The 8,869-nt window shown below is 47.6% G+C and overlaps 1 protein-coding gene across 2 annotated transcripts in view; it reads right to left on the reverse strand.

Moving 5' to 3' along the window:
• The window catches only part of PROK1 (prokineticin 1), an 88,225-nt gene extending 87,399 nt beyond the window's left edge, over positions 1 to 826 (reverse strand). For both annotated transcript variants that reach the window (XR_011025869.1, XM_068265544.1), the window contains exon 1: positions 669 to 826. The gene's annotated coding sequence lies outside the window, so the exon portion shown is untranslated. The remainder of the gene's footprint in view (positions 1 to 668) is intronic.
• Positions 827 to 8,869: the final 8,043 nt, after the last annotated feature.

Genomic DNA, 8,869 nt, shown 5'->3' on the forward strand with positions numbered 1-8,869 from the left:
TTTATTTTTATTTTTTTATAATATAGAGTAAAGAAATAACCTCTGCAAAAGGGTGAAAAAAAAGGATGGACAGTGGCTACTGCCTGCTGTTTTGGACTGTCAGCCCATTCCCAAGCTGCAAATCAAAAGTTGTCCATGAAAAGAGGTCACAATCTAATCGAATATGTATATATATATCAAATGCAGACATAGGCCTGTGCCTCTGGGGCACCATGTCCTCTAGGGCTCATCCAGCTCCACCACAATTAGGGCATAATTATCCCCTAGGCTCTTCTTCATGTATTTCTCTCTGTAACACATAAGGAACAGTGATAATTGCTTGTGGCCCAGTCATGCGCTTACAGAATATAACCTAGGTTCATGTATTTCTAAGTTATCTTTGGATCCAACCAGGGCCAGGTTTAGAGCTCAGGAGCCAATAGGTACATAAGCTCTGGCATCCTGAACTCAGCCCCTTATCACAGGCCACCCCCTTCACATCACACCTCCTTTTCCCATTCACTGAAACCACACAAGGTAATGCAGATATTACCAAAGACAAGTAGAGAATACCAGCAATGTGCAGATATAACCAACGACATGTATAATGTATCAAATGTAGGCTGATATTACCAACCACAAGCAGATAATACAAACCAGGCAGACATTGTCAGAAATCCTGTGCTTACCAACTCAGTTGCGGCTGCCTCCACTGGCAGCTCATCTTGGACTTCCGGTGCGGCTGCCCACAGTGGCAGGGATAGTGTCAGCAACGTTCCTGCGGGGAGCCGGCCGCATGACACTCAGACTGTAAATGAGGGTAGACACATGTGCTGGCAACGTCGCTCCTCTTATGCCCTAAGGAAGCGTGTCAGCTGATCAGCTGTCAGCTGACACGCAGGACTCCACCTCCGGTTCCTGATTGGCCAAGCGGCTAGGGGGTGTGTTCTCCTGCTTACCCGGGCTCTGTTCTGACACTTGCTCTCTGTCTGCTCTAGCTAACACTTTGCAGTGAAGGCTTCAGACCTTAGTCAGTTCCGTGTGTGGCTTGAACCGACAGGACCCCGGGGATTCCATACTAGCTCAGCTATTATATATTGTATTACCTGTGTATTGACTTCTGCCTGTTTTTCTGACTACTCTCTGCCTGCCAATTTTGTACCTTGCCAATCTGATCTGTTGTCCACCTCTGCCTGTTTACTCACTTAGATTTAGCCTGCCGATTCTGTACCTCTGCCTATCTGACCAGTTGCCGACCTCGGCCTGATTACTCACTTTGTTATTGCCTGCCGATTTTGTACCTGACCAATCTGATCTGTTGCCGACTCGATTTGCCTGACCATTCTATATATATATGTTTGTACTGCCTTCTACTGCCACTGTATGTAAGACTTTACCGTTTCAGGGAAAGTCTATTTATTGTCTGTCTGCTAGTGCCCACACACACTGGCAGATCGTTACAGACATAATATAAATGACAATTGTGATAAATAGTTTCTAATCACAGGCAGGTAGTAGATTTCAGTGATAGATCAATAAATTTGCAGATTGAAAATTGATCAATCAAAATCAGCTGCAATGGCATTTGATTGATGTAATTGTAATCTGTTATTTGAGGAGAGGTCAATGACATTGGGGTACACCTGTACACAGTAGTTTTTTACCAAACACCATCAATCAGTGATCATTTCAGCTGAAAAAAGCAGCCCCCCATATAGGTAGCCAGACCTACCCTATTATTAGGCAGCCCCCTATATAGGTAGCCAGACATGCCCCTATTATTAGGCAGCCCCTAGTATTAAATAGTTACCTCCATTTATTTATACAGGCTCAGTGGCGGCTCCTTCCCTCCCTCCCCCCCTCTGCATAGCAGTAAGCAGCAACATATGGCAGTAAACTCAGTGGCGTAGCTAAGGAGCTGTGGGCCCTGATGCAAGTTTTACATGGGGCCCCCCCAAGAACTTTATACATAACAAGTGATACGGCGCACCAAAACCTGCCAAGGACAACCACAGTGTCAGAGTTGCAAGAAGGGGATGAGGAACATTTTGTTAAGGATTACTACTATTCAAAGCATCTATTGAAGTGATTATTACCAGCACAGGACCAAAAGAGAGCTAATTCTGTGATAGAGGGTGGACCCTTCGGGGCCCCTCTGGCCCAAGGGCCCCGATGCGGTCGCTACCTCTGCACCCCCTATTGCTACGCCCCTGAGTAAACTCACCAGCTCCTGACGGAGCAGTTGCTGCTTTGCTGAGGGAGAGCTAGCCGCCGGGTGGTTTAGGCACTTTGGACGGCCTGTAGGCTCTCTACCAGATAGGCCACTTGTAGGTATGAGCCTACAGTGCTTAATGGTAAGTTCGGGCTTGGATCCAACCATGATTTGTTATGACCATGGCCACTCACACGGGGCCCCTTTCCATTTATTCTGCACAGAGTCCCTTTGTTGGCTCTGTCTACCATATATATATCAGTGCTGAAGGAGCCTTTTTCAAATGTTATTAAAAATAACCTTCCTATTTAGACTTGTAACCAGTTATGAATTTCTAAACACTGACAGTAAGCTCAGAGTGCACTTGTTTGTGAGCAAGGCATGTATAGTATAGACTGCCAAGTACGTCTCATCCTAATCCACAAGCAATTGGACACACAGAGTTGGAACCCTTGTTATTCATCTTCAACTCAAGAACCAATCTGTCAGGGGCGTTGCTAGCCCCAAAGATCAGTGTCACGTGCCCTGGATGTATTCTAGGGTGCCCCAGATGTCCCCCAGGCAGAATCAGGCAGCGGGTGGCAGTACACATCTCCAGTCGCTTGCTCTCCAGATTCTGCAGACATCTCTTCGGGGCTTCTCCCAGAGAAGGGGATCAGAAGTTAGAGCTCCTAGAATCTGATTCTCGAGAGTGGATGAAGGAGATAAGTTCCTCCCGCTGTGCTACTCTGCTGGGAAGGGGTTGGGTCGGGGGGAAGAACAGCGGGACACACACAATAATGCATGCTCCCTATGGAGGCTCCACAGCTTCCAGCATGTCATCACAGCACCCAGCATGCCCCATAGAGGCACTACAGCACCCAGTATGCACCACAGAGGCACCACATTACCCAGTATGGCACCATAGCACCTAGCACACATTGTTTTTTTTTTATTAATGGATAGGGGGGCTTCATCCAACATTTTGCTGGATGCAATCTAAGAGAGAGGAGGCAGGCACTCAGTAAAACTGTGGATGCTATTGAGATGACCAACTATAGGTGTAAAGTTCCAGCAGAAGCAGGGCCGGCGCTACCATAGAGGCAAAGTAGGCAGTTGCCCCAGGGCCCCAGAGCCTGTAGGGGTTCAAATCGACCTTATAGTTCTTGAGAAAATCGATTTTAATGTTTCAAAGGAAAAAAAATACACATTTAAAAACCCACCGACTTTAATGGTTAATAGCAAATCCTTAAATGCTAGAAACTCAAAATTTTCTGGATATGTTAAGGAGATCATTGGGAATAAGAGGAAAAAACAAGTTTTCAAAAAGACCTTATCGTTTTTGAGAAAATCGATTTTAAAGTTTCGAAGGAAAAAAGTATACTTTTAAATGCGGTAAATGTCACTTTTAGTAGCAAACCTAACGGTAGTGTAATTTTAAATGTATCAAAAGAAAGAGCAATACATTTCCTGACGGGGTTTCCAGGGGGTCCATACGCAGCTGCATCGCTTTGGCCAGGGATCGCTATACAGCCGCAATATGGCTGTATGAAGATCCCTGGCATTTTTTCCTATTTTCCCAATTTTTTATTTATGTTTAAAGTGTGGGAAGTTTTTTTTTTTTAATCATGTGGGGTCCCCCCTCCTGAAACTTTTTAACACCTTGTCCCCCATGCAGGCTGGGATAACCAGAATGTGGAGCTCCGACCAATTGGGGCTTCACACCCTGACTATACCAGCTGCAAAAAAGGTCCCTTAATGCCGATTTTTGTTCGGGGGTATCTGTTGGGCCCCCCCCCCCCCCCCCCGGTTTATTCTGCCCTGGGGCCCCATTGTTGCTTAAACCGGCCCTGGCTACATGCTCAAGACACGATGAGCAGAATATTGCAAAATCTCGAAAAGAAAATGCATAAATGTCTGGCACTGTAGCTTTAATATAAGCAGCAGGTGTACAGCAGGTGTAAAACACATACAAATACACAAAGGCATGTGTCCATGTAAAGTGGGGTACTTATCGAGCTCTGCTGGAGTGGGGAGGCAGCTGTGGGCGCCAGAGGGTGCACGGCCTTATGACCGTTTCGCAACGGGGTGAGCCTTGCTTCCTTGGAGGCTAACTTGCACAAAGTGCTGGACGGGAGAGGCCTTTAAAATAGCCTACTTCCGTAAAAGTCCCCGCCTACCTGTTCAGAACGGCCTGGAGCCAATCAAAAGATAGAGGCTTTGTGTGCGTCATGACGGGCGGTGTGCATACGTCACCGCGTTCAGTGGACGCTTACCCCATTTAAAGGAGGAACGCGTAACCATGGCAACCTAATCCGCCCCAAGCCATGTAAGAGGCGGCAGCTAACAGCTGTCAGCCAATCGGCAGGCAGGGGGCGGGTATGTCACACATTTAGTAAACAAATAGTTGTGCATAGCAGCGTTCTCCCTCATCCAACAAAGCAGGCCACAGTAAAACACCTATCGGCCCACGATACAGGCAAGGGGGGTGAACGGCTGAAATGCACAAAATCCTCCGCACCACGTAAATCCTGGTAAATTACCAAGGAAAAAAGCTCAGTAGCTGGGTCGTGTTATAGCATGCTATCAACACCGATTACGCTGTAATCAGTGTAGATATGGATGGCTCCAGGTCGGGAGGGGAAGAGGAGGGGGGGGAGGGAAAAGAGAGGATGGGTAAGGGAAACGTGAGGGATGTGAGTGCAGGTGAGGAATGGGAGAGATGTGGTGGGTAACAGGAGGGACAGTGAAGCGGGGCACTAGTCCCAGGAATAGAGGCCCATAGAGAGCAGAAGTGGGAGAGGATTGAAAACAGCTCCAAGTACCCGAGAGATACCCTGGAGAGTGAAGAACACCCAGGTAGCATACAGTATGGCCGCAAGGTGTAAAAAATAAAAATAGAAATTTATTGGAAAGCTGTATTCAGCAAAATTACATATTAACAACCTATGCGACCAGATGTATAAAGGGGCGAAGAACAGTGATAGACAAAAGATCCGAGAAGATGGAGATTGGTTAAGGATCAAGGAAACAGGCCAAATCGACATAGTCGTTTAGGCCTAAAGGGCCCATAGCGTCAGTCTTGAAAATCCACTTTGCTTTTAGCTTAAGAAGCAGTTTCTTCCTGTTGCCACCTCTACGTGGAAGATGACAATAATCCACACAGGCAAAGGATAAGAGGCTGGGATCCGAGTTGTGGACAGCAGTCATGTGCTCCACCACTCTCGGGCAGCCCTTACCTTTGGGCAACAAGCGGACATGCTCCAAGATACGATCCTTGGCCATCCTGGTTGTTTTGCCAACGTAAAAACGTTGGCAAGGGCACCATAATGCATAGACAACGTAGCTTGTCCTGCAGGTTGCAAAAAAGGGGACCTTGAATTGAATCGGCCCCAGTCTGTACGACTTGCCTGTCCTCATGTGCCGGCATGCCTTGCATGCCCCACAACGATGATTGCCTGCAGAAGCTATGTTGCCTAACCATGTCCGACGTCTGCACCACGTAAATCCTGGTAAATTACCAAGGAAAAAAGCTCAGTAGCTGGGTCGTGTTATAGCATGCTATCAACACCGATTACGCTGTAATCAGTGTAGATATGGATGGCTCCAGGTCGGGAGGGGAAGAGGAGGGGGGAAGGGAAAAGAGAGGATGGGTAAGGGAAACGTGAGGGATGTGAGTGCAGGTGAGGAATGGGAGAGATGTGGTGGGTAACAGGAGGGACAGTGAAGCGGGGCACTAGTCTCTATCCACTCAATTTGACTATTCTAGTTTCAAGGTGGATCTGTATAAGGGAGTCAGGAAGTTAAATATCAGACACCACTTTGAAAAGAGGAAGTCAGATGGGGATAATCCAGTTAGTAACACTCAATCAGGTAGAAGGCCAACTGTGGGAGTCCTTGGCTTCAGCACATCAAAAAGCTGGAATGATAAGGACTTAGAAATAATCTCAGCCATGAATAAACTGTTAACGGAGTCAGTTCCGACTGAAGTGTCGCTATGTTACTCTAAGAAATTCCAACCTTGTAAATCCACTATGCCCTTTCCCACACAAGCTGGATCCGCTATTGATATCTTTGAGAAGCGAGTAGATAGGGAAGTTAAAGCCCTTTTGTACCCCCAGTCATGACCCAATCTTACCCCAGTGGAATTGAAGGCCCTTAAATGGCTCAAGAATCGTCCAGACTTGACCATAAGAAAGGCGGACAAGGGGGGTTCAGTAGTTATTCTTGCTACTACAGCTTATAAAAATGAGGCGCTGAAACAGCTCACTGATTCTTCGACCTATAAACCTTTAAAGGGAGACCCCACTGTGGGATATCAATCCGCCTTGAGGTCTCTCCTATGGAAAGGGGTAGAACTGGGTTTTTTGACCCCCAGGTTGGCTAAGGATTTGTTACCTGATTTTCCAGTCAAGCCGGTTTGGTACCACTTACCTAAAATTCACAAGTCCCTGACCGACCCACCGGGCCGACCTATTGTGTCAGGCCTGGGGTCGGTCACGGAGAGACTCTCCAGGTATCTGGACCACATCCTCAGACTTCTCTTGTCCCAAGTTCCTTCTCACCTGAGCGATACCCTCGATGTTTTAGAGGGGCCTGGAGTCCACATTGTGGTGCGAAGGGGACCTGTTGGTTACCGTTGATGTCACAAGCCTTTACAGCAGGATACCGCACTTAGAGGGCCTTAAAGCTGTCAGAATGTATCTTGACAGAGGTGACAAGGACCCCCTCTATAATGAATACATTTGCGACTGCTTAGGCTTTATTCTTACTCACAACGCCTTTATGTTTGGTGACACCTGGTACCAGCAGGTCTCCGGCTGCTGTACACCTGCTGCTTATATTAAAGCTACAGTGCCAGACATTTGTGCTTTTTCTTTTCGAGATTTTGCAACATTTTGCTGGGCAGGCCTACTTACCGCTGTTAAGTTCAGGTAAATTTGGCTCCACCCATGACCACACCCACATTCTGGTGCATGGCCACACCCTTTTTTCTTGGCTAGAGTGCAACACCCCTGCAATCCATCTATTAGCAACAAACTTCGACACTTCCATCTGACGGTTTATGTTAGGAAAAACAAGAAAAGAAGGCAAAAGGCATGTCTGTCATTAATCAGTCTAAAGGGGCCCATACACCTAACGATTTTCCCGCCGATATACAGCCGAATCGATCACAGTGATCGAATCGGCTGTGAAATCGCCGCGCACACCGCTGACAGAACGATCGATTTCCGTCCAAAATCGATCGTTCTCGTCGATTCCCGTCGATCCGTCCGTGTAGAAGATTTTTCTCGATCGCCGGTGGGTCGGCGGTGCGTCGATAGCGGCGTTCGAATGGCCGACGACCGACGCAATACAGCAGGTATACATTACCTGTATACATTACCTTCTTTCTGCGCTGGGTTCCGGACCGCTGCAGCTACACAGAACTTCCTGTCCCGGCAGGAAGTTTAAACAGTAGAGCGCCCTCTACTGTTTAAAGGGACACTTAAGTCAAACAAAAAAAATGAGTTTTACTCACCTGGGGCTTCCAATAGCCCGCTGCAGCTGTCCGGTGCCCTCGCCATCTCCCTCCGATCCTCCTGGCCCCACCAGCAGCCACTTCCTGTTTCGGTGACAGGAGCTGACAGGCTGGGGACGCGAGTGATTCTTCGCGTTCCCAGACACATTAGCACCCTCTATGCTGCTATATGGTATATGATATATGCTATAGCAGCATAGATGGCGCTATTGTGGCCAGGAACGCGAAGAATCACTCACGTCCCCAGCCTGTCAGCTCCTGTCACCGAAACAGGAAGTGGCTGCCGGCGGGGCCAGGAGGATCGGAGGGAGATGGCGAGGGCACCGGACAGCTGCAGCGGGCTATTGGAAGCCCCAGGTGAGTAAAACTCATTTTTTTTGTTTGACTTAAGTGTCCCTTTAAACTTTTCCTGGACCGAAAGTTCAGTAGCTGCAGGAACGGTCCGGAGCCCGGAGCGGAGAAGAAGACAGCGGGGACCAGGGGAGTCGCGCCGGCGGAACAGGTAATGTATGCAGGGGGGGGGGGGGGGCGGCGGCAGCAGCGGCAACTCCACAGATTGTGATCGGTTTCAGGCTGAAATCGATTCACAATTTGTTTGAAGTAAAGGTGGCCATACGATCCCTCTCTGATCAGATTCGATCAGAGAGGGATCTATCTGTTGGTCGAAACTGATGGCAAATCGACCAGTGTATGGCTACCTTAATGAGACAAATTACAGCATTGGAAGGGACACTGCCAAATGTATGAACTCGCCTTATACACAACTCATTTCCACATAATCATGTATTAGGACTGCAAGGCAAAAGTCATAGGTAATGTAGATTCAGCACTGAAGTACTGTATGTATGTATGTGTACATGTGGGTGCATTTTTTTTAAATTATATTACAGTTTGTATTCAGAAGTGGGCTGCACAGCAACGTCACTAGCAATGGTGTGGCAGGTACTCGCACCTGCTTTTAACCTTGTTAATTGTTTAAGAACTACGGAAACCAGTCATGTGTTTGCTCTGCATTGCAAACAGCGCTATCTGGGAAAATGGGTTTGGTTCTAGCAGATGATATAAAGTGAAATTCTTAGCTGGTCCTTACTACATTCAGCTCAGTCTCTGCATGTGGTCATGATGAAGCAAGTCCTTGTGGTTTTACTCCTGGTGGCTTTAGTTCATGGGGTAATTAG

Source organism: Hyperolius riggenbachi, chromosome 2, assembly GCF_040937935.1.
Source record: "Hyperolius riggenbachi isolate aHypRig1 chromosome 2, aHypRig1.pri, whole genome shotgun sequence".
Taxonomy (NCBI): Eukaryota; Metazoa; Chordata; class Amphibia; order Anura; family Hyperoliidae; genus Hyperolius; species Hyperolius riggenbachi.